Source organism: Ictalurus punctatus, chromosome 13 (assembly GCF_001660625.3).
Source record: "Ictalurus punctatus breed USDA103 chromosome 13, Coco_2.0, whole genome shotgun sequence".
In the NCBI taxonomy this organism is placed as follows: Eukaryota; Metazoa; Chordata; class Actinopteri; order Siluriformes; family Ictaluridae; genus Ictalurus; species Ictalurus punctatus.
The window spans coordinates 2,645,856-2,671,231 of NC_030428.2; the positions used below are offsets into that span (position 1 = coordinate 2,645,856).

Below are 25,376 nucleotides of genomic sequence, written 5' to 3' on the forward strand. Positions count from 1 at the left end.
CCACACTATGCTTAAGAGTTGTTCACTGAAGCCCATTCTAGTCCTAAACTATAACACTGTCTTGATTCTATGGCACGCTCCGTGGCTGGTTGCCGAGGGAACCAACTACACTGCCTCGTTGTGTTGCCGAAATACCTGAGCAGGGTCCCTAACGGAAGCCTATACATTCTGAAACAAAGTGCATGGATCAAATACGATCAGACAGTGGTCCATGCTGAAGCAAGGCTTTTTACGTAGTTGTGGCCGAGTGGTTAAGGCGATGGACTTGAAATCCATTGGGGTTTCCCCGCGCAGGTCCGAATCCTGCCAACTACGTCTGAGATTTGGTTTGTGATTCCAGTGCTGGGGTAGCAAGAGTGAGGACAAACCTGTCTGGATTCTTCCCTGAAACACCATGTACCTTAAATGCTATTAAAAGTTTACAGTTGTTGCATACCTGCTGTTGTACTGGGAATTTACCAATTGAATGAATGCTTTTCATTCTGAGGGACCCAAGAGTCTGGTGTTGTTCCTTTAAACATTCAGGAGCTGCCCAGATGATGGTTCGCATCCAACCCACATCCAAATCCAAAGGGACAAAATCGCTGACGATCGTTAAGCAGTTCATGTGAATAAAGAAATAAAGAAAGAAAAAAACTGTACACAGAATAAATTACACCAAATACACTGGGAACAGTTTAACTAAATCTTTATGAAGTGAAACAATATTACGGTTTCAACATTTCCTATTATTGCTGTCACTGAAAGGTACCAAAGCTTGCAGAAAATGACATTAAAACCGAAGTATATGTGATACAACTGGGGTAACATCCAGAGACACATTGCACCAGTCACAGAAGACGGTAAAGGCAAATGCACAGAGGAGACCGCCCCAACGAGAAGCGCTTATGAATATATTGTAAATCAAGTGCTCCTATTTGAAGAAGTCTAATTGTGCTTTCTTTTGAAAGTATTGGATGTTGTCCGAACTGTTTAACGTTTAATCAATTGAAAAAATAAACGAATAAATAAATAAATGAATAAACAAAAAAATATCAATCAATCAATAAATAAATAAATAATAAAATGAAAAAAAAGGAAGTATCTTTAGTTGCTTCAATCACCCAAAAGCACCCCAACAAATAGCACTTACCATTCAGGAAGGTCAGAGCCATTGATAGAATAACGACCGTGACAATAAGACAGATGGGTGGTCTGCTTCTTTGCATCTTCTCCTGCCGCATTCACCACAACAAATATAATCACTACATTCCCGCTATCCTAGAAGTTGTCCACTGAGAATTTAGCAGTTGACCACCATTTCATTCTGAGGGGCCTGAGTCAAGTGTTGTTCCTTTGAATGCTCAGAGTCTGATCATAACTTGAGATGATTCACAGTCCAACCCACAGAATCCAATGTGACAATAGAAGTGATGATGGCAGATCACTCCATGTGAATGAACCAGGTGATTCACACATTGACAGGCAGTTATCACTCTAGATTGAGAGTAGGTACACAGCCAAATGATGCTTTCACTGATGTATTCAAAGGTATTGCTCTAAGAGATTTCAGCGTATGTTTCACTAAATATCTGTGCAAGAATTTTAAGAAATATTTATGAAGAGAAAGACTCAAGTTAGAATCTCAACAACGATGAATGTGATTATAGTTTCACACATCCGTGGTGTCCAAATTCACTGAAAGTTGCCCCAACTTGTAAGCAACAAGCAACTACCCCAACAAGTAGCACTTACCAAATGATTCAGACAGGTCAGAGCCATTGTTAGGGTATCAGTTGTAACAATAATGCTGAGTGACCTCTTCCCTATCAACCGTAAGAATTATCAATAAGAGTAAACAATCATTGCATACCTGCTATTGTACAAAGTCTTCAGTCAGATATTACCGCTTGCCCACTATTGAATTGTGAGATGCCAGACTCGGGCGTTGTTCATCGCAGTGTCTGGATTGCTGTGGCTGTTACCCAAGCTTGTATGACAAGCTATGGAGCCGTTAAAAATCCAGGTATGTCACCTTAAAAAGTGTTGTCCTCTCCTGGAAACATTTGGGTCAAAATACTGCATGGGTTCCCTTTAAATCACTGCCGTAGATATTCGACCAGTTAGACAAGTGTATATACGACTCATATGGTCAACATAATGTGCATCGTGCATGGTCCACGACGCACAGCGTCAGTGTGTCAGGATGGCCGAGCGGTCTAAGGCGCTGCGTTAAGGTCGCAGTCTCCTCTGGAGGCATGGGGTTCAAATCCCACTTCTGACAACCTGACCAGTTGCTGCACCCTCGGTCGAGGGTCTGAAAGACTGTTTGTAACGTAGTTCCTCTTTGCATGGAATTCATTTTGAAGTAAGTCACTTGAAATGTATAGTTTAGAAAGCTTACAAACAGGTTTAAGCTTCTGTTTGCCACACTATGCTTAAGAGTTGTTCACTGAAGCCCATTCTAGTCCTAAACTATAACACTGTCTTGATTCTATGGCACGCTCCGTGGCTGGTTGCCGAGGGAACCAACTACACTGCCTCGTTGTGTTGCCGAAATACCTGAGCAGGGTCCCTAACGGAAGCCTATACATTCTGAAACAAAGTGCATGGATCAAATACGATCAGACAGTGGTCCATGCTGAAGCAAGGCTTTTTACGTAGTTGTGGCCGAGTGGTTAAGGCGATGGACTTGAAATCCATTGGGGTTTCCCCGCGCAGGTCCGAATCCTGCCAACTACGTCTGAGATTTGGTTTGTGATTCCAGTGCTGGGGTAGCAAGAGTGAGGACAAACCTGTCTGGATTCTTCCCTGAAACGCCATGTACCTTAAATGCTATTAAAAGCTTACAGTTGTTGCATACCTGCTGTTGTACTGGGAATTTACCAATTGAATGAATGCTTTTCATTCTGAGGGACCCAAGAGTCTGGTGTTGTTCCTTTAAACATTCAGGAGCTGCCCAGATCAAACAATCATTGCATACCTGCTATTGTACAAAGTCTTCAGTCAGATATTACCGCTTGCCCACTATTGAATTGTGAGATGCCAGACTCGGGCGTTGTTCATTTCAGTGTCTGGTTTGCTGTGGCTGTTACCCAAGCTTGTATGACAAGCCGTTAAAAATCCAGCTATGTCACCTTAAAAAGTGTTGTCCTCTCCTGGAAACATTTGGGTCAAAATACTGCATGGGTTCCCTTTAAATCACTGCCCGTAGATATTCGACCAGTTAGACAAGTGTATATACGACTCATATGGTCAACATAATGTGCATCGTGCACGGTCCACGACGCGCAGCTTCAAAGTGTCAGGATGGCCGAGCGGTCTAAGGCGCTGCGTTCAGGTTGCAGTCTCCCCTGGAGGCGTGGGTTCAAATCCCACTCCTGACATTTAGAGCCTTTGCTGCACTCTGTTGAGGGGTTATTTGGCTGTTCCTCTTTCAAGAAATCCCTTGAAATGTCCCTGCATAGTTTAGGGTGCCTGGGTTCAAGTTTGAACTCCTCCTTGTAGCCCATTCTGAGGTTCAAACTTGAGCTTCTTCTCCAGAGCAGAGCAGTCCAAGGTGCTGCGTTAAGGTCGCAGTCTCCTCTGGAGGAGTGGGTTCAAATCCCACTTCTGACAACCTGACCAGTTGCTGCACCCTCGGTCGAGGGTCTGAAAGACTGTTTGTAACGTAGTTCCTCTTTGCATGGAATTCATTTTGAAGTAAGTCACTTGAAATGTTTAGTTTAGAACGCTTACAAACAGGTTTAAGCTTCTGTTTGCCACACTATGCTTAAGAGTTGTTCACTGAAGCCCATTCTAGTCCTAAACTATAACACTGTCTTGATTCTATGGCACGCTCCGTGGCCGGTTGCCGAGGGAACCAACTACACTGCCTCGTTGTGTTGCCGAAATACCTGAGCAGGGTCCCTAACGGAAGCCTATACATTCTGAAACAAAGTGCATGGATCAAATACGATCAGACAGTGGTCCATGCTGAAGCAAGGCTTTTTACGTAGTTGTGGCCGAGTGGTTAAGGCGATGGACTTGAAATCCATTGGGGTTTCCCCGCGCAGTTCCGAATCCTGCCAACTACGTCTGAGATTTGGTTTGTGATTCCAGTGCTGGGGTAGACAGAGTGACAACAAGCCTGACTGTATTCTTCACTGAAACACCATGTACCTTAAATGCTATTAAAAGTTTACAGTTGTTGCATACCTGCTGTTGTACTGGGAATTTGCCAATTGAACCAATGGATGCTTTTCATTCTGAGGGACCCAAGAGTCTGGTGTTGTTCCTTTAAACATTCAGGAGCTGCCCAGATGATGGTTCGCATCCAACCCACATCCAAATCCAAAGGGACAAAATCGCTGACGATCGTTAAGCAGTTCATGTGAATAAAGAAATAAAGAAAGAAAAAAACTGTACACAGAATAAATTACACCAAATACACTGGGAACAGTTTAACTAAATCTTTATGAAGTGAAACAATATTACGGTTTCAACATTTCCTATTATTGCTGTCACTGAAAGGTACCAAAGCTTGCAGAAAACGACATTAAAACCGAAGTATATGTGATACAACTGGGCTAACATCCAGAGACACATTGCACAAGTCACAGAAGACGGTAAAGGCAAATGCACAGAGGAGACCGCCCCAACGAGAAGCGCTTATGAATATATTGTAAATCAAGTTTAGAACGCTTACAAATAGGTTGAAGCTTCTGTTTGCCTCACTATGCTTAAGAGTTGTTCACTGAAGCCCATTCAAGGCTTAAACTACAACACTGTCTTGATTCTATGGCACTGTCCATGGATGGTTGCCGAGGGAACCGACTACACTGCCTCGTTGTGTTGCCGAAATGCCTGAGCAGGGTCCCTGACGGAAGCCTATACATTCTGAAACAAAGTGCATGGATCAAATACGATCAGACAGTGGTCCATGCTGAAGCAAGGCTTTTTACGTAGTTGTGGCCGAGTGGTTAAGGCAATGGACTTGAAATCCAATCATTGCATACCTGCTATTGTACAAAGTCTTCAGTCAGATATTACCGCTTGCCCACTATTGAATTGTGAGATGCCAGACTCGGGCGTTGTTCATCTCAGTGTCTGGTTTGCTGTGGCTGTTACCCAAGCTTGTATGACAAGCTATGGAGCCGTTAAAAATCCAGGTATGTCACCTTAAAAAGTGTTGTCCTCTCCTGGAAACATTTGGGTCAAAATACTGCATGGGTTCCCTTTAAATCACTGCCCGTAGATATTCGACCAGTCAGACAAGTGTTTATACGACTAGCACACGACTCAACATAATGTGCATCGTGCACGGTCCACGACGCGCAGCTTCAACGTGTCAGGATGGCCGAGCGGTCTCCCCTGGAGGCGTGGGTTTAAATCCCGCTCCTGACATTTAGAGCCTTTGCTGCACTCTGTTGAGGGGTTGTTTGGCTGTTCCTCTTTCAAGAAATCCCTTGAAATGTCCCTGCATAGTTTAGGGTTCAAGTTTGAACTCCTCCTTGTAGCCCATTCTGGGGTTCAAACTTGAGCTTCTTCTCCAGATCAGGATGGCAGAGCAGTCCAAGGTGCTGCGTTCAGGTAGCAGTCTGGAGGCGTGGACTCAAATCCCACTTCTGACAATCAGCCCAGTTGCTGCACCCTCGGTCGAGGGTCTGAAAGACTGTTTGTAACGTAGTTCCTCTTTGCATGGAATTCATTTTGAAGTAAGTCACTTGAAATGTTTAGTTTAGAACGCTTACAAACAGGTTTAAGCTTCTGTTTGCCACACTATGCTTAAGAGTTGTTCACTGAAGCCCATTCTAGTCCTAAACTATAACACTGTCTTGATTCTATGGCACGCTCCGTGGCCGGTTGCCGAGGGAACCAACTACACTGCCTCGTTGTGTTGCCGAAATACCTGAGCAGGGTCCCTAACGGAAGCCTATACATTCTGAAACAAAGTGCATGGATCAAATACGATCAGACAGTGGTCCATGCTGAAGCAAGGCTTTTTACGTAGTTGTGGCCGAGTGGTTAAGGCGATGGACTTGAAATCCATTGGGGTTTCCCCGCGCAGGTCCGAATCCTGCCAACTAAGTCTGAGATTTGGTTTGTGATTCCAGTGCTGGGGTAGACAGAGTGAGGACAAACCTGTCTGGATTCTTCCCTGAAACACCATGTACCTTAAATGCTATTAAAAATTTACAGTTGTTGCATACCTGCTGTTGTACTGAGAATTTACCAATTGAACCAATGGATGCTTTTCATTCTGAGGGACCCAAGAGTCTGTTGTTGTTCCTTTAAACATTCAGGAGCTGCCCAGATGATGGTTCGCATCCAACCCACATCCAAATCCAAAGGGACAAAATCGCTGACGATCGTTAAGCAGTTCATGTGAATAAAGAAATAAAGAAAGAAAAAAACTGTACACAGAATAAATTACACCAAATACACTGGGAACAGTTTAACTAAATCTTTATGAAGTGAAACAATATTACGGTTTCAACATTTCCTATTATTGCTGTCACTGAAAGGTACCAAAGCTTGCAGAAAATGACATTAAAACCGAAGTATATGTGATACAACTGGGGTAACATCCAGAGACACATTGCACCAGTCACAGAAGACGGTAAAGGCAAATGCACAGAGGAGACCGCCCCAACGAGAAGCGCTTATGAATATATTGTAAATCAAGTGCTCCTATTTGAAGAAGTCTAATTGTGCTTTCTTTTGAAAGTATTGGATGTTGTCCGAACTGTTTAACGTTTTATCAATTGAAAAAATAAACGAATAAATAAATAAATGAATAAACAAAAAAATATCAATCAATCAATCAATCAATAAATAATAAAATGAAAAAAAAAAGGAAGTATCTTTAGTTGCTTCAATCACCCAAAAGCACCCCAACAAATAGCACTTACCATTCAGGAAGGTCAGAGCCATTGATAGAATAACAACCGTGACAATAAGACAGATGGGTGGTCTGCTTCTTTGCATCTTCTCCTGCCGCATTCACCACAACAAATATAATCACTACATTCCCGCTATCCTAGAAGTTGTCCACTGAGAATTTACCAGTTGACCACCATTTCATTCTGAGGGGCCTGAGTCAAGTGTTGTTCCTTTGAATGCTCAGAGTCTGATCATAACTTGAGATGATTCACAGTCCAACCCACAGAATCCAATGTGACAATAGAAGTGATGATGGCAGATCACTCCATGTGAATGAACCAGGTGATTCACACATTGACAGGCAGTTATCACTCTAGATTGAGAGTAGGTACACAGCCAAATGATGCTTTCACTGATGTATTCAAAGGTATTGCTCTAAGAGATTTCAGCGTATGTTTCACTAAATATCTGTGCAAGAATTTTAAGAAATATTTATGAAGAGAAAGACTCAAGTTAGAATCTCAACAACGATGAATGTGATTATAGTTTCACACATCCGTGGTGTCCAAATTCACTGAAAGTTGCCCCAACTTGTAAGCAACAAGCAACTACCCCAACAAGTAGCACTTACCAAATGATTCAGACAGGTCAGAGCCATTGTTAGGGTATCAGTTGTAACAATAATGCTGAGTGACCTCTTCCCTATCAACCGTAAGAATTATCAATAAGAGTAAACAATCATTGCATACCTGCTATTGTACAAAGTCTTCAGTCAGATATTACCGCTTGCCCACTATTGAATTGTGAGATGCCAGACTCGGGCGTTGTTCATCTCAGTGTCTGGATTGCTGTGGCTGTTACCCAAGCTTGTATGACAAGCTATGGAGCCGTTAAAAATCCAGGTATGTCACCTTAAAAAGTGTTGTCCTCTCCTGGAAACATTTGGGTCAAAATACTGCATGGGTTCCCTTTAAATCACTGCCGTAGATATTCGACCAGTTAGACAAGTGTATATACGACTCATATGGGCAACATAATGTGCATCGTGCATGGTCCACGACGCACAGCGTCAGTGTGTCAGGATGGCCGAGCGGTCTAAGGCGCTGCGTTAAGGTCGCAGCCTCCTCTGGAGGCGTGGGTTCAAATCCCACTTCTGACAACCTGACCAGTTGCTGCACCCTCGGTTGAGGGTCTGAAAGACTGTTTGTAACGTAGTTCCTCTTTGCATGGAATTCATTTTGAAGTAAGTCACTTGAAATGTATAGTTTAGAACGCTTACAAACAGGTTTAAGCTTCTGTTTGCCACACTATGCTTAAGAGTTCTTCACTGAAGCCCATTCTAGTCCTAAACTATAACACTGTCTTGATTCTATGGCACGCTCCGTGGCTGGTTGCCGAGGGAACCAACTACACTGCCTCGTTGTGTTGCCGAAATACCTGAGCAGGGTCCCTAACGGAAGCCTATACATTCTGAAACAAAGTGCATGGATCAAATACGATCAGACAGTGGTCCATGCTGAAGCAAGGCTTTTTACGTAGTTGTGGCCGAGTGGTTAAGGCGATGGACTTGAAATCCATTGGGGTTTCCCCGCGCAGGTCCGAATCCTGCCAACTACGTCTGAGATTTGGTTTGTGATTCCAGTGCTGGGGTAGCAAGAGTGAGGACAAACCTGTCTGGATTCTTCCCTGAAACACCATGTACCTTAAATGCTATTAAAAGTTTACAGTTGTTGCATACCTGCTGTTGTACTGGGAATTTACCAATTGAATGAATGCTTTTCATTCTGAGGGACCCAAGAGTCTGGTGTTGTTCCTTTAAACATTCAGGAGCTGCCCAGATGATGGTTCGCATCCAACCCACATCCAAATCCAAAGGGACAAAATCGCTGACGATCGTTAAGCAGTTCATGTGAATAAAGAAATAAAGAAAGAAAAAAACTGTACACAGAATAAATTACACCAAATACACTGGGAACAGTTTAACTAAATCTTTATGAAGTGAAACAATATTACGGTTTCAACATTTCCTATTATTGCTGTCACTGAAAGGTACCAAAGCTTGCAGAAAATGACATTAAAACCGAAGTATATGTGATACAACTGGGGTAACATCCAGAGACACATTGCACCAGTCACAGAAGACGGTAAAGGCAAATGCACAGAGGAGACCGCCCCAACGAGAAGCGCTTATGAATATATTGTAAATCAAGTGCTCCTATTTGAAGAAGTCTAATTGTGCTTTCTTTTGAAAGTATTGGATGTTGTCCGAACTGTTTAACGTTTAATCAATTGAAAAAATAAACGAATAAATAAATAAATGAATAAACAAAAAAATATCAATCAATCAATAAATAAATAAATAATAAAATGAAAAAAAAGGAAGTATCTTTAGTTGCTTCAATCACCCAAAAGCACCCCAACAAATAGCACTTACCATTCAGGAAGGTCAGAGCCATTGATAGAATAACGACTGTGACAATAAGAAAGATGGGTGGTCTGCTTCTTTGCATCTTCTCCTGCCGCATTCACCACAACAAATATAATCACTACATTCCCGCTATCCTAGAAGTTGTCCACTGAGAATTTACCAGTTGACCACCATTTCATTCTGAGGGGCCTGAGTCAAGTGTTGTTCCTTTGAATGCTCAGAGTCTGATCATAACTTGAGATGATTCACAGTCCAACCCACAGAATCCAATGTGACAATAGAAGTGATGATGGCAGATCACTCCATGTGAATGAACCAGGTGATTCACACATTGACAGGCAGTTATCACTCTAGATTGAGAGTAGGTACACAGCCAAATGATGCTTTCACTGATGTATTCAAAGGTATTGCTCTAAGAGATTTCAGCGTATGTTTCACTAAATATCTGTGCAAGAATTTTAAGAAATATTTATGAAGAGAAAGACTCAAGTTAGAATCTCAACAACGATGAATGTGATTATAGTTTCACACATCCGTGGTGTCCAAATTCACTGAAAGTTGCCCCAACTTGTAAGCAACAAGCAACTACCCCAACAAGTAGCACTTACCAAATGATTCAGACAGGTCAGAGCCATTGTTAGGGTATCAGTTGTAACAATAATGCTGAGTGACCTCTTCCCTATCAACCGTAAGAATTATCAATAAGAGTAAACAATCATTGCATACCTGCTATTGTACAAAGTCTTCAGTCAGATATTACCGCTTGCCCACTATTGAATTGTGAGATGCCAGACTCGGGCGTTGTTCATCGCAGTGTCTGGATTGCTGTGGCTGTTACCCAAGCTTGTATGACAAGCTATGGAGCCGTTAAAAATCCAGGTATGTCACCTTAAAAAGTGTTGTCCTCTCCTGGAAACATTTGGGTCAAAATACTGCATGGGTTCCCTTTAAATCACTGCCCGTAGATATTCGACCAGTCAGACAAGTGTATATACGACTCATATGGTCAACATAATGTGCATCGTGCATGGTCCATGCATGAAACTATAATCACATTCATCGTTGTTGAGATTCTAACTTGAGTCTTTCTCTTCATAAATATTTCTTAAAATTCTTGCACAGATATTTAGTGAAACATACGCTGAAATCTCTTAGAGCAATACCTTTGAATACATCAGTGAAAGCATCATTTGGCTGTGTACCTACTCTCAATCTAGAGTGATAACTGCCTGTCAATGTGTGAATCACCTGGTTCATTCACATGGAGTGATCTGCCATCATCACTTCTATTGTCACATTGGATTCTGTGGGTTGGACTGTGAATCATCTCAAGTTATGATCAGACTCTGAGCATTCAAAGGAACAACACTTGACTCAGGCCCCTCAGAATGAAATGGTGGTCAACTGCTAAATTCTCAGTGGACAACTTCTAGGATAGCGGGAATGTAGTGATTATATTTGTTGTGGTGAATGCGGCAGGAGAAGATGCAAAGAAGCAGACCACCCATCTTTCTTATTGTCACAGTCGTTATTCTATCAATGGCTCTGACCTTCCTGAATGGTAAGTGCTATTTGTTGGGGTGCTTTTGGGTGATTGAAGCAACTAAAGATACTTCCTTTTTTTTCATTTTATTATTTATTTATTTATTGATTGATTGATATTTTTTTGTTTATTCATTTATTTATTTATTCGTTTATTTTTTCAATTGATTAAACGTTAAACAGTTCGGACAACATCCAATACTTTCAAAAGAAAGCACAATTAGACTTCTTCAAATAGGAGCACTTGATTTACAATATATTCATAAGCGCTTCTCGTTGGGGCGGTCTCCTCTGTGCATTTGCCTTTACCGTCTTCTGTGACTGGTGCAATGTGTCTCTGGATGTTACCCCAGTTGTATCACATATACTTTGGTTTTAATGTCATTTTCTGCAAGCTTTGGTACCTTTCAGTGACAGCAATAATAGGAAATGTTGAAACCGTAATATTGTTTCACTTCATAAAGATTTAGTTAAACTGTTCCCAGTGTATTTGGTGTAATTTATTCTGTGTACAGTTTTTTTCTTTCTTTATTTCTTTATTCACATGAACTGCTTAACGATCGTCAGCGATTTTGTCCCTTTGGATTTGGATGTGGGTTGGATGCGAACCATCATCTGGGAAGCTCCTGAATGTTTAAAGGAACAACACCAGACTCTTGGGTCCCTCAGAATGAAAAGCATTCATTCATTTGGTAATTTCCCAGTACAACAGCAGGTATGCAACAACTGTAAACTTTTAATAGCATTTAAGGTACATGGTGTTTCAGGGAAGAATCCAGACAGGTTTGTCCTCACTCTTGCTACCCCAGCACTGGAATCACAAACCAAATCTCAGACGTAGTTGGCAGGATTCGGACCTGCGCGGGGAAACCCCAATGGATTTCAAGTCCATCGCCTTAACCACTCGGCCACAACTACGTAAAAAGCCTTGCTTCAGCATGGACCACTGTCTGATCGTATTTGATCCATGCACTTTGTTTCAGAATGTATAGGCTTCCGTTAGGGACCCTGCTCAGGTATTTCGGCAACACAACGAGGCAGTGTAGTTGGTTCCCTCGGCAACCAGCCACGGAGCGTGCCATAGAATCAAGACAGTGTTATAGTTTAGGACTAGAATGGGCTTCAGTGAAGAACTCTTAAGCATAGTGTGGCAAACAGAAGCTTAAACCTGTTTGTAAGCGTTCTAAACTATACATTTCAAGTGACTTACTTCAAAATGAATTCCATGCAAAGAGGAACTACGTTACAAACAGTCTTTCAGACCCTCGACCGAGGGTGCAGCAACTGGTCAGGTTGTCAGAAGTGGGATTTGAACCCACGCCTCCAGAGGAGACTGCGACCTTAACGCAGCGCCTTAGACCGCTCGGCCATCCTGACACACTGACGCTGTGCGTCGTGGACCATGCACGATGCACATTATGTTGACCATATGAGTCGTATATACACTTGTCTAACTGGTCGAATATCTACGGCAGTGATTTAAAGGGAACCCATGCAGTATTTTGACCCAAATGTTTCCAGGAGAGGACAACACTTTTTAAGGTGACATACCTGGATTTTTAACGGCTCCATAGCTTGTCATACAAGCTTGGGTAACAGCCACAGCAATCCAGACACTGAGATGAACAACGCCCGAGTCTGGCATCTCACAATTCAATAGTGGGCAAGCGGTAATATCTGACTGAAGACTTTGTACAATAGCAGGTATGCAATGATTGTTTACTCTTATTGATAATTCTTACGGTTGATAGGGAAGAGGTCACTCAGCATTATTGTTACAACTGATACCCTAACAATGGCTCTGACCTGTCTGAATCATTTGGTAAGTGCTACTTGTTGGGGTAGTTGCTTGTTGCTTACAAGTTGGGGCAACTTTCAGTGAATTTGGACACCACGGATGTGTGAAACTATAATCACATTCATCGTTGTTGAGATTCTAACTTGAGTCTTTCTCTTCATAAATATTTCTTAAAATTCTTGCACAGATATTTAGTGAAACATACGCTGAAATCTCTTAGAGCAATACCTTTGAATACATCAGTGAAAGCATCATTTGGCTGTGTACCTACTCTCAATCTAGAGTGATAACTGCCTGTCAATGTGTGAATCACCTGGTTCATTCACATGGAGTGATCTGCCATCATCACTTCTATTGTCACATTGGATTCTGTGGGTTGGACTGTGAATCATCTCAAGTTATGATCAGACTCTGAGCATTCAAAGGAACAACACTTGACTCAGGCCCCTCAGAATGAAATGGTGGTCAACTGCTAAATTCTCAGTGGACAACTTCTAGGATAGCGGGAATGTAGTGATTATATTTGTTGTGGTGAATGCGGCAGGAGAAGATGCAAAGAAGCAGACCACCCATCTGTCTTATTGTCACGGTTGTTATTCTATCAATGGCTCTGACCTTCCTGAATGGTAAGTGCTATTTGTTGGGGTGCTTTTGGGTGATTGAAGCAACTAAAGATACTTCCTTTTTTTTTTCATTTTATTATTTATTGATTGATTGATTGATTGATATTTTTTTGTTTATTCATTTATTTATTTATTCGTTTATTTTTTCAATTGATAAAACGTTAAACAGTTCGGACAACATCCAATACTTTCAAAAGAAAGCACAATTAGACTTCTTCAAATAGGAGCACTTGATTTACAATATATTCATAAGCGCTTCTCGTTGGGGCGGTCTCCTCTGTGCATTTGCCTTTACCGTCTTCTGTGACTGGTGCAATGTGTCTCTGGATGTTACCCCAGTTGTATCACATATACTTCGGTTTTAATGTCATTTTCTGCAAGCTTTGGTACCTTTCAGTGACAGCAATAATAGGAAATGTTGAAACCGTAATATTGTTTCACTTCATAAAGATTTAGTTAAACTGTTCCCAGTGTATTTGGTGTAATTTATTCTGTGTACAGTTTTTTTCTTTCTTTATTTCTTTATTCACATGAACTGCTTAACGATCGTCAGCGATTTTGTCCCTTTGGATTTGGATGTGGGTTGGATGCGAACCATCATCTGGGCAGCTCCTGAATGTTTAAAGGAACAACAACAGACTCTTGGGTCCCTCAGAATGAAAAGCATCCATTGGTTCAATTGGTAAATTCTCAGTACAACAGCAGGTATGCAACAACTGTAAATTTTTAATAGCATTTAAGGTACATGGTGTTTCAGGGAAGAATCCAGACAGGTTTGTCCTCACTCTTGCTACCCCAGCACTGGAATCACAAACCAAATCTCAGACTTAGTTGGCAGGATTCGGACCTGCGCGGGGAAACCCCAATGGATTTCAAGTCCATCGCCTTAACCACTCGGCCACAACTACGTAAAAAGCCTTGCTTCAGCATGGACCACTGTCTGATCGTATTTGATCCATGCACTTTGTTTCAGAATGTATAGGCTTCCGTTAGGGACCCTGCTCAGGTATTTCGGCAACACAACGAGGCAGTGTAGTTGGTTCCCTCGGCAACCGGCCACGGAGCGTGCCATAGAATCAAGACAGTGTTATAGTTTAGGACTAGAATGGGCTTCAGTGAACAACTCTTAAGCATAGTGTGGCAAACAGAAGCTTAAACCTGTTTGTAAGCGTTCTAAACTAAACATTTCAAGTGACTTACTTCAAAATGAATTCCATGCAAAGAGGAACTACGTTACAAACAGTCTTTCAGACCCTCGACCGAGGGTGCAGCAACTGGGCTGATTGTCAGAAGTGGGATTTGAGTCCACGCCTCCAGACTGCTACCTGAACGCAGCACCTTGGACTGCTCTGCCATCCTGATCTGGAGAAGAAGCTCAAGTTTGAACCCCAGAATGGGCTACAAGGAGGAGTTCAAACTTGAACCCTAAACTATGCAGGGACATTTCAAGGGATTTCTTGAAAGAGGAACAGCCAAACAACCCCTCAACAGAGTGCAGCAAAGGCTCTAAATGTCAGGAGCGGGATATAAACCCACGCCTCCAGGGGAGACCGCTCGGCCATCCTGACACGTTGAAGCTGCGCGTCGTGGACCGTGCACGATGCACATTATGTTGAGTCGTGTGCTAGTCGTATAAACACTTGTCTGACTGGTCGAATATCTACGGGCAGTGATTTAAAGGGAACCCATGCAGTATTTTGACCCAAATGTTTCCAGGAGAGGACAACACTTTTTAAGGTGACATACCTGGATTTTTAACGGCTCCATAGCTTGTCATACAAGCTTGGGTAACAGCCACAGCAAACCAGACACTGAGATGAACAACGCCCGAGTCTGGCATCTCACAATTCAATAGTGGGCAAGCGGTAATATCTGACTGAAGACTTTGTACAATAGCAGGTATGCAATGATTGGATTTCAAGTCCATTGCCTTAACCACTCGGCCACAACTACGTAAAAAGCCTTGCTTCAGCATGGACCACTGTCTGATCGTATTTGATCCATGCACTTTGTTTCAGAATGTATAGGCTTCCGTTAGGGACCCTGCTCAGGTATTTCGGCAACACAACGAGGCAGTGTAGTTGGTTCCCTCGGCAACCGGCCACGGAGCGTGCCATAGAATCAAGACAGTGTTATAGTTTAGGACTAGAATGGGCTTCAGTGAACAACTCTTAAGCATAGTGTGGCAAACGGAAGCTTAAACCTGTTTGTAAGCGTTCTAAACTAAACATTTCAAGTGACTTACTTCAAAATGAATTCCATGCAAAGAGGAACTACGTTACAAACAGTCTTTCAGACCCTCGACCGAGGGTGCAGCAACTGGTCAGGTTGTCAGAAGTGGGATTTGAACCCACTCCTCCAGAGGAGACTGCGACCTTAACGCTGCTCTGCTCTGGAGAAGAAGCTCAAGTTTGAACCTCAGAATGGGCTACAAGGAGGAGTTCAAACTTGAACCCAGGCACCCTAAACTATGCAGGGACATTTCAAGGGATTTCTTGAAAGAGGAACAGCCAAATAACCCCTCAACAGAGTGCAGCAAAGGCTCTAAATGTCAGGAGTGGGATTTGAACCCACGCCTCCAGGGGAGACTGCGACCTGAACGCAGCGCCTTAGACCGCTCGGCCATCCTGACACTTTGAAGCTGCGCGTCGTGGACCGTGCACGATGCACATTATGTTGACCATATGAGTCGTATATACACTTGTCTAACTGGTCGAATATCTACGGGCAGTGATTTAAAGGGAACCCATGCAGTATTTTGACCCAAATGTTTCCAGGAGAGGACAACACTTTTTAAGGTGACATAGCTGGATTTTTAACGGCTTGTCATACAAGCTTGGGTAACAGCCACAGCAAACCAGACACTGAAATGAACAACGCCCGAGTCTGGCATCTCACAATTCAATAGTGGGCAAGCGGTAATATCTGACTGAAGACTTTGTACAATAGCAGGTATGCAATGATTGTTTGATCTGGGCAGCTCCTGAATGTTTAAAGGAACAACACCAGACTCTTGGGTCCCTCAGAATGAAAAGCATTCATTCAATTGGTAAATTCCCAGTACAACAGCAGGTATGCAACAACTGTAAGCTTTTAATAGCATTTAAGGTACATGGTGTTTCAGGGAAGAATCCAGACAGGTTTGTCCTCACTCTTGCTACCCCAGCACTGGAATCACAAACCAAATCTCAGACGTAGTTGGCAGGATTCGGACCTGCGCGGGGAAACCCCAATGGATTTCAAGTCCATCGCCTTAACCACTCGGCCACAACTACGTAAAAAGCCTTGCTTCAGCATGGACCACTGTCTGATCGTATTTGATCCATGCACTTTGTTTCAGAATGTATAGGCTTCCGTTAGGGACCCTGCTCAGGTATTTCGGCAACACAACGAGGCAGTGTAGTTGGTTCCCTCGGCAACCAGCCACGGAGCATGCCATAGAATCAAGACAGTGTTATAGTTTAGGACTAGAATGGGCTTCAGTGAACAACTCTTAAGCATAGTGTGGCAAACAGAAGCTTAAACCTGTTTGTAAGCGTTCTAAACTAAACATTTCAAGTGACTTACTTCAAAATGAATTCCATGCAAAGAGGAACTACGTTACAAACAGTCTTTCAGACCCTCGACCGAGGGTGCAGCAACTGGTCAGGTTGTCAGAAGTGGGATTTGAACCCACGCCTCCAGAGGAGACTGCAACCTTAACGCAGCGCCTTAGACCGCTCGGCCATCCTGACACACTGACGCTGTGCGTCGTGGACCATGCACGATGCACATTATGTTGACCATATGAGTCGTATATACACTTGTCTAACTGGTCGAATATCTACGGCAGTGATTTAAAGGGAACCCATGCAGTATTTTGACCCAAATGTTTCCAGGAGAGGACAACACTTTTTAAGGTGACATACCTGGATTTTTAACGGCTCCATAGCTTGTCATACAAGCTTGGGTAACAGCCACAGCAATCCAGACACTGAGATGAACAACGCCCGAGTCTGGCATCTCACAATTCAATAGTATGCAATGATTGTTTACTCTTATTGATAATTCTTACGGTTGATAGGGAAGAGGTCACTCAGCATTATTGTTACAACTGATACCCTAACAATGGCTCTGACCTGTCTGAATCATTTGGTAAGTGCTACTTGTTGGGGTAGTTGCTTGTTGCTTACAAGTTGGGGCAACTTTCAGTGAATTTGGACACCACGGATGTGTGAAACTATAATCACATTCATCGTTGTTGAGATTCTAACTTGAGTCTTTCTCTTCATAAATATTTCTTAAAATTCTTGCACAGATATTTAGTGAAACATACGCTGAAATCTCTTAGAGCAATACCTTTGAATACATCAGTGAAAGCATCATTTGGCTGTGTACCTACTCTCAATCTAGAGTGATAACTGCCTGTCAATGTGTGAATCACCTGGTTCATTCACATGGAGTGATCTGCCATCATCACTTCTATTGTCACATTGGATTCTGTGGGTTGGACTGTGAATCATCTCAAGTTATGATCAGACTCTGAGCATTCAAAGGAACAACACTTGACTCAGGCCCCTCAGAATGAAATGGTGGTCAACTGGTAAATTCTCAGTGGACAACTTCTAGGATAGCGGGAATGTAGTGATTATATTTGTTGTGGTGAATACGGCAGGAGAAGATGCAAAGAAGCAGACCACCCATCTGTCTTATTGTCACGGTCGTTATTCTATCAATGGCTCTGACCTTCCTGAATGGTAAGTGCTATTTGTTGGGGTGCTTTTGGATGATTGAAGCAACTAAAGATACTTCCTTTTTTTTTCATTTTATTATTTTTTGATTGATTGATTGATTGATATTATTTTGTTTATTCATTTATTTATTTATTAGTTTATTTTTTCAATTGATTAAACGTTAAACAGTTCGGACAACATCCAATACTTTCAAAAGAAAGCACAATTAGATTTCTTCAAATAGGAGCACTTGATTTACAATATATTCATAAGCGCTTCTCGTTGGGGCGGTCTCCTCTGTGTATTTGCCTTTACCGTCTTCTGTGACTGGTGCAATGTGTCTCTGGATGTTACCCCAGTTGTATCACATATACTTTGGTTTTAATGTCATTTTCTGCAAGCTTTGGTACCTTTCAGTGACAGCAATAATAGGAAATGTTGAAACCGTAATATTGTTTCACTTCATAAAGATTTAGTTAAACTGTTCCCAGTGTATTTGGTGTAATTTATTCTGTGTACAGTTTTTTTCTTTCTTTATTTCTTTATTCACATGAACTGCTTAACGATCGTCAGCGCTTTTGTCCCTTTGGATTTGGATGTGGGTTGGATGCGAACCATCATCTGGGCAGCTCCTGAATGTTTAAAGGAACAACACCAGACTCTTGGGTCCCTCAGAATGAAAAGCATTCATTCAATTGGTAAATTCCCAGTACAACAGCAGGTATGCAACAACTGTAAACTTTTAATAGCATTTAAGGTACATGGTGTTTCAGGGAAGAATCCAGACAGGTTTGTCCTCACTCTTGCTACCCCAGCACTGGAATCACAAACCAAATCTCAGACGTAGTTGGCAGGATTCGGACCTGCGCGGGGAAACCCCAATGGATTTCAAGTCCATCGCCTTAACCACTCGGCCACAACTACGTAAAAAGCCTTGCTTCAGCATGGACCACTGTCTGATCGTATTTGATCCATGCACTTTGTTTCAGAATGTATAGGCTTCCGTTAGGGACCCTGCTCAGGTATTTCGGCAACACAACGAGGCAGTGTAGTTGGTTCCCTCGGCAACCAGCCACGGAGCGTGCCATAGAATCAAGACAGTGTTATAGTTTAGGACTAGAATGGGCTTCAGTGAACAACTCTTAAGCATAGTGTGGCAAACAGAAGCTTAAACCTGTTTGTAAGCGTTCTAAACTATACATTTCAAGTGACTTACTTCAAAATGAATTCCATGCAAAGAGGAACTACGTTACAAACAGTCTTTCAGACCCTCGACCGAGGGTGCAGCAACTGGTCAGGTTGTCAGAAGTGGGATTTGAGTCCACGCCTCCAGACTGCTACCTGAACGCAGCACCTTGGACTGCTCTGCCATCCTGATCTGGAGAAGAAGCTCAAGTTTGAACCCCAGAATGGGCTACAAGGAGGAGTTCAAACTTGAACCCTAAACTATGCAGGGACATTTCAAGGGATTTCTTGAAAGAGGAACAGCCAAACAACCCCTCAACAGAGTGCAGCAAAGGCTCTAAATGTCAGGAGCGGGATATAAACCCACGCCTCCAGGGGAGACCGCTCGGCCATCCTGACACGTTGAAGCTGCGCGTCGTGGACCGTGCACGATGCACATTATGTTGAGTCGTGTGCTAGTCGTATAAACACTTGTCTGACTGGTCGAATATCTACGGGCAGTGATTTAAAGGGAACCCATGCAGTATTTTGACCCAAATGTTTCCAGGAGAGGACAACACTTTTTAAGGTGACATACCTGGATTTTTAACGGCTCCATAGCTTGTCATACAAGCTTGGGTAACAGCCACAGCAAACCAGACACTGAGATGAACAACGCCCGAGTCTGGCATCTCACAATTCAATAGTGGGCAAGCGGTAATATCTGACTGAAGACTTTGTACAATAGCAGGTATGCAATGATTGTTTACTCTTATTGATAATTCTTACGGTTGATAGGGAAGAGGTCACTCAGCATTATTGTTACAACTGATACCCTAACAATGGCTCTGACCTGTCTGAATCAATTGGCAAGTTTGCTACTTGTTGGGGTAGTTGCTTGTTGCTTACAAGTTGGGGCAACTTTCAGTGAATTTGGACACCACGGATGTGTGAAACTATAATCACATTCATCGTTGTTGAGATTCTAACTTGAGTCTTTCTCTTCATAAATATTTCTTAAAATTCTTGCACAGATATTTAGTGAAACATACGCTGAAATCTCTTAGAGCAATACCTTTGAATACATCAGTGAAAGCATCATTTGGCTGTGTACCTACTCTCAATCTAGAGTGATAACTGCCTGTCAATGTGTGAATCACCTGGTTCATTCACATGGAGTGATCTGCCATCATCACTTCTATTGTCACATTGGATTCTGTGGGTTGGACTGTGAATCATCTCAAGTTATGATCAGACTCTGAGCATTCAAAGGAACAACACTTGACTCAGGCCCCTCAGAATGAAATGGTGGTCAACTGCTAAATTCTCAGTGGACAACTTCTAGGATAGCGGGAATGTAGTGATTATATTTGTTGTGGTGAATGCGGCAGGAGAAGATGCAAAGAAGCAGACCACCCATCTGTCTTATTGTCACGGTCGTTATTCTATCAATGGCTCTGACCTTCCTGAATGGTAAGTGCTATTTGTTGGGGTGCTTTTGGGTGATTGAAGCAACTAAAGATACTTCCTTTTTTTTCATTTTATTATTTATTTATTTATTGATTGATTGATATTTTTTTGTTTATTCATTTATTTATTTATTCGTTTATTTTTTCAATTGATTAAACGTTAAACAGTTCGGACAACATCCAATACTTTCAAAAGAAAGCACAATTAGACTTCTTCAAATAGGAGCACTTGATTTACAATATATTCATAAGCGCTTCTCGTTGGGGCGGTCTCCTCTGTGCATTTGCCTTTACCGTCTTCTGTGACTGGTGCAATGTGTCTCTGGATGTTACCCCAGTTGTATCACATATACTTCGGTTTTAATGTCATTTTCTGCAAGCTTTGGTACCTTTCAGTGACAGCAATAATAGGAAATGTTGAAACCGTAATATTGTTTCACTTCATAAAGATTTAGTTAAACTGTTCCCAGTGTATTTGGTGTAATTTATTCTGTGTACAGTTTTTTTCTTTCTTTATTTCTTTATTCACATGAACTGCTTAACGATCGTCAGCGATTTTGTCCCTTTGGATTTGGATGTGGGTTGGATGCGAACCATCATCTGGGCAGCTCCTGAATGTTTAAAGGAACAACACCAGACTCTTGGGTCCCTCAGAATGAAAAGCATTCATTCAATTGGTAAATTCCCAGTACAACAGCAGGTATGCAACAACTGTAAACTTTTAATAGCATTTAAGGTACATGGTGTTTCAGGGAAGAATCCAGACAGGTTTGTCCTCACTCTTGCTACCCCAGCACTGGAATCACAAACCAAATCTCAGACGTAGTTGGCAGGATTCGGACCTGCGCGGGGAAACCCAATGGATTTCAAGTCCATCGCCTTAACCACTCGGCCACAACTACGTAAAAAGCCTTGCTTCAGCATGGACCACTGTCTGATCGTATTTGATCCATGCACTTTGTTTCAGAATGTATAGGCTTCCGTTAGGGACCCTGCTCAGGTATTTCGGCAACACAACGAGGCAGTGTAGTTGGTTCCCTCGGCAACCAGCCACGGAGCGTGCCATAGAATCAAGACAGTGTTATAGTTTAGGACTAGAATGGGCTTCAGTGAACAACTCTTAAGCATAGTGTGGCAAACAGAAGCTTAAACCTGTTTGTAAGCGTTCTAAACTATACATTTCAAGTGACTTACTTCAAAATGAATTCCATGCAAAGAGGAACTACGTTACAAACAGTCTTTCAGACCCTCGACCGAGGGTGCAGCAACTGGTCAGGTTGTCAGAAGTGGGATTTGAGTCCACGCCTCCAGACTGCTACCTGAACGCAGCACCTTGGACTGCTCTGCCATCCTGATCTGGAGAAGAAGCTCAAGTTTGAACCCCAGAATGGGCTACAAGGAGGAGTTCAAACTTGAACCCTAAACTATGCAGGGACATTTCAAGGGATTTCTTGAAAGAGGAACAGCCAAACAACCCCTCAACAGAGTGCAGCAAAGGCTCTAAATGTCAGGAGCGGGATTTAAACCCACGCCTCCAGGGGAGACCGCTCGGCCATCCTGACACTTTGAAGCTGCGCGTCGTGGACCGTGCACGATGCACATTATGTTGAGTCGTGTGCTAGTCGTATAAACACTTGTCTGACTGGTCGAATATCTACGGGCAGTGATTTAAAGGGAACCCATGCAGTATTTTGACCCAAATGTTTCCAGGAGAGGACAACACTTTTTAAGGTGACATACCTGGATTTTTAACAGCTCCATAGCTTGTCATACAAGCTTGGGTAACAGCCACAACAAACCAGACACTGAAATGAACAACGCCCGAGTCTGGCATCTCACAATTCAATAGTGGGCAAGCGGTAATATCTGACTGAAGACTTTGTACAATAGCAGGTATGCAATGATTGTTTACGCTTATTGATAATTCTTACGGTTGATAGGGAAGAGGTCACTCAGCATTATTGTTACAACTGATACCCTAACAATGGCTCTGACCTGTCTGAATCATTTGGCAAGTGCTACTTGTTGGGGTAGTTGCTTGTTGCTTACAAGTTGGGGCAACTTTCAGTGAATTTGGACACCACGGATGTGTGAAACTATAATCACATTCATCGTTGTTGAGATTCTAACTTGAGTCTTTCTCTTCATAAATATTTCTTAAAATTCTTGCACAGATATTTAGTGAAACATACGCTGAAATCTCTTGGAGCAATACCTTTGAATACATCAGTGAAAGCATCATTTGGCTGTGTACCTACTCTCAATCTAGAGTGATAACTGCCTGTCAATGTGTGAATCACCTGGTTCATTCACATGGAGTGATCTGCCGTCATCACTTCTATTGTCACATTGGATTCTGTGGGTTGGACTGTGAATCATCTCAAGTTATGATCAGACTCTGAGCATTCAAAGGAACAACACTTGACTCAGGCCCCTCAGAATGAAATGGTGGTCAACTGCTAAATTCTCAGTGGACAACTTCTAGGATAGCGGGAATGTAGTGATTATATTTGTTGTGGTGAATACGGCAGGAGAAGATGCAAAGAAGCAGACCACCCATCTGTCTTATTGTCACAGTCGTTATTCTATCAATGGCTCTGACCTTCCTGAATGGTAAGTGCTATTTGTTGGGGTGCTTTTGGATGATTGAAGCAACTAAAGATACTTCCTTTTTTTTTCATTTTATTATTTTTTGATTGATTGATTGATTGATATTATTTTGTTTATTCATTTATTTATTTATTAGTTTATTTTTTCAATTGATTAAACGTTAAACAGTTCGGACAACATCCAATACTTTCAAAAGAAAGCACAATTAGATTTCTTCAAATAGGAGCACTTGATTTACAATATATTCATAAGCGCTTCTCGTTGGGGCGGTCTCCTCTGTGTATTTGCCTTTACCGTCTTCTGTGACTGGTGCAATGTGTCTCTGGATGTTACCCCAGTTGTATCACATATACTTTGGTTTTAATGTCATTTTCTACAAGCTTTGGTACCTTTCAGTGACAGCAATAATAGGAAATGTTGAAACCGTAATATTGTTTCACTTCATAAAGATTTAGTTAAACTGTTCCCAGTGTATTTGGTGTAATTTATTCTGTGTACAGTTTTTTTCTTTCTTTATTTCTTTATTCACATGAACTGCTTAACGATCGTCAGCGCTTTTGTCCCTTTGGATTTGGATGTGGGTTGGATGCGAACCATCATCTGGGCAGCTCCTGAATGTTTAAAGGAACAACACCAGACTCTTGGGTCCCTCAGAATGAAAAGCATCCATTGGTTCAATTGGCAAATTCCCAGTACAACAGCAGGTATGCAACAACTGTAAACTTTTAATAGCATTTAAGGTACATGGTGTTCCAGTGAAGAATACAGTCAGGCTTGTGGTCATTCTGTCTACCCCAGCAACGGAATCACAAACCAAATCGCAGACGTAGTTGGCAGGATTCGAACCTGCGCGGGGAAACCCCAATGGATTTCTAGTCCATCGCCTTAACCACTCGGCCACAACTACGTAAAAAGCCTTGCTTCAGCATGGACCACTGTCTGATCGTATTTGATCCATGCACTTTGTTTCAGAATGTATAGGCTTCCGTCAGGGACCCTGCTCAGGCATTTCGGCAACACAACGAGGCAGTGTAGTCGGTTCCCTCGGCAACCATCCATGGACAGTGCCATAGAATCAAGACAGTGTTGTAGTTTAAGCCTAGAATGGGCTTCAGTGAACAACTCTTAAGCATAGTGAGGCAAACAGAAGCTTCAACCTATTTGTAAGCGTTCTAAACTTGATTTACAATATATTCATAAGCGCTTCTCGTTGGGGTGGTCTCCTCTGTGCATTTGCCTTTACCGTCTTCTGTGACTTGTGCAATGTGTCTCTGGATGTTAGCCCAGTTGTATCACATATACTTCGGTTTTAATGTCGTTTTCTGCAAGCTTTGGTACCTTTCAGTGACAGCAATAATAGGAAATGTTGAAACCGTAATATTGTTTCACTTCATAAAGATTTAGTTAAACTGTTCCCAGTGCATTTGGTGTAATTTATTCTGTGTACAGTTTTTTTCTTTCTTTATTTCTTTATTCACATGAACTGCTTAACGATCGTCAGCGATTTTGTCCCTTTGGATTTGGATGTGGGTTGGATGCGAACCATCATCTGGGCAGCTCCTGAATGTTTAAAGGAACAACACCAGACTCTTGGGTCCCTCAGAATGAAAAGCATCCATTGGTTCAATTGGTAAATTCTCAGTACAACAGCAGGTATGCAACAACTGTAAACTTTTAATAGCATTTAAGGTACATGGTGTTTCAGGGAAGAATCCAGACAGGTTTGTCCTCACTCTTGCTACCCCAGCACTGGAATCACAAACCAAATCTCAGACGTAGTTGGCAGGATTCGGACCTGCGCGGGGAAACCCCAATGGATTTCAAGTCCATCGCCTTAACCACTCGGCCACAACTACGTAAAAAGCCTTGCTTCAGCATGGACCACTGTCTGATCGTATTTGATCCATGCACTTTGTTTCAGAATGTATAGGCTTCCGTTAGGGACCCTGCTCAGGTATTTCGGCAACACAACGAGGCAGTGTAGTTGGTTCCCTCGGCAACCAGCCACGGAGCGTGCCATAGAATCAAGACAGTGTTATAGTTTAGGACTAGAATGGGCTTCAGTGAACAACTCTTAAGCATAGTGTGGCAAACAGAAGCTTAAACCTGTTTGTAAGCGTTCTAAACTATACATTTCAAGTGACTTACTTCAAAATGAATTCCATGCAAAGAGGAACTACGTTACAA

The 25,376-nt window shown here is 42.3% G+C and overlaps 14 non-coding genes across 14 annotated transcripts; 6 read left to right on the forward strand and 8 right to left on the reverse strand.

Annotated features, from left to right (window-relative positions):
* Positions 1–233: 233 nt before the first annotated feature.
* trnas-uga (transfer RNA serine (anticodon UGA)) lies at positions 234–315 on the forward strand. The gene has a single exon. It is a non-coding gene; the product is annotated as a tRNA-Ser (tRNA).
* Positions 316–2,179: 1,864 nt separating this feature from the next.
* On the forward strand, positions 2,180–2,263 carry trnal-aag (transfer RNA leucine (anticodon AAG)). The gene has a single exon. It is a non-coding gene; the product is annotated as a tRNA-Leu (tRNA).
* A 376-nt stretch (positions 2,264–2,639) lies between these two features.
* On the forward strand, positions 2,640–2,721 carry trnas-uga (transfer RNA serine (anticodon UGA)). The gene has a single exon. It is a non-coding gene; the product is annotated as a tRNA-Ser (tRNA).
* Positions 2,722–3,282: 561 nt separating this feature from the next.
* On the forward strand, positions 3,283–3,365 carry trnal-cag (transfer RNA leucine (anticodon CAG)). The gene has a single exon. It is a non-coding gene; the product is annotated as a tRNA-Leu (tRNA).
* A 4,554-nt stretch (positions 3,366–7,919) lies between these two features.
* Positions 7,920–8,002, forward strand: trnal-aag (transfer RNA leucine (anticodon AAG)). The gene has a single exon. It is a non-coding gene; the product is annotated as a tRNA-Leu (tRNA).
* A 376-nt stretch (positions 8,003–8,378) lies between these two features.
* Positions 8,379–8,460, forward strand: trnas-uga (transfer RNA serine (anticodon UGA)). The gene has a single exon. It is a non-coding gene; the product is annotated as a tRNA-Ser (tRNA).
* A 3,189-nt stretch (positions 8,461–11,649) lies between these two features.
* trnas-uga (transfer RNA serine (anticodon UGA)) lies at positions 11,650–11,731 on the reverse strand. Its single transcript has one exon. It is a non-coding gene; the product is annotated as a tRNA-Ser (tRNA).
* A 376-nt stretch (positions 11,732–12,107) lies between these two features.
* trnal-aag (transfer RNA leucine (anticodon AAG)) lies at positions 12,108–12,190 on the reverse strand. The gene has a single exon. It is a non-coding gene; the product is annotated as a tRNA-Leu (tRNA).
* A 3,593-nt stretch (positions 12,191–15,783) lies between these two features.
* On the reverse strand, positions 15,784–15,866 carry trnal-cag (transfer RNA leucine (anticodon CAG)). The gene has a single exon. It is a non-coding gene; the product is annotated as a tRNA-Leu (tRNA).
* Positions 15,867–16,427: 561 nt separating this feature from the next.
* trnas-uga (transfer RNA serine (anticodon UGA)) lies at positions 16,428–16,509 on the reverse strand. The gene has a single exon. It is a non-coding gene; the product is annotated as a tRNA-Ser (tRNA).
* Positions 16,510–16,885: 376 nt separating this feature from the next.
* Positions 16,886–16,968, reverse strand: trnal-aag (transfer RNA leucine (anticodon AAG)). The gene has a single exon. It is a non-coding gene; the product is annotated as a tRNA-Leu (tRNA).
* Positions 16,969–18,788: 1,820 nt separating this feature from the next.
* trnas-uga (transfer RNA serine (anticodon UGA)) lies at positions 18,789–18,870 on the reverse strand. The gene has a single exon. It is a non-coding gene; the product is annotated as a tRNA-Ser (tRNA).
* A 5,144-nt stretch (positions 18,871–24,014) lies between these two features.
* trnas-aga (transfer RNA serine (anticodon AGA)) lies at positions 24,015–24,096 on the reverse strand. Its single transcript has one exon. It is a non-coding gene; the product is annotated as a tRNA-Ser (tRNA).
* An 867-nt stretch (positions 24,097–24,963) lies between these two features.
* trnas-uga (transfer RNA serine (anticodon UGA)) lies at positions 24,964–25,045 on the reverse strand. Its single transcript has one exon. It is a non-coding gene; the product is annotated as a tRNA-Ser (tRNA).
* Positions 25,046–25,376: the final 331 nt, after the last annotated feature.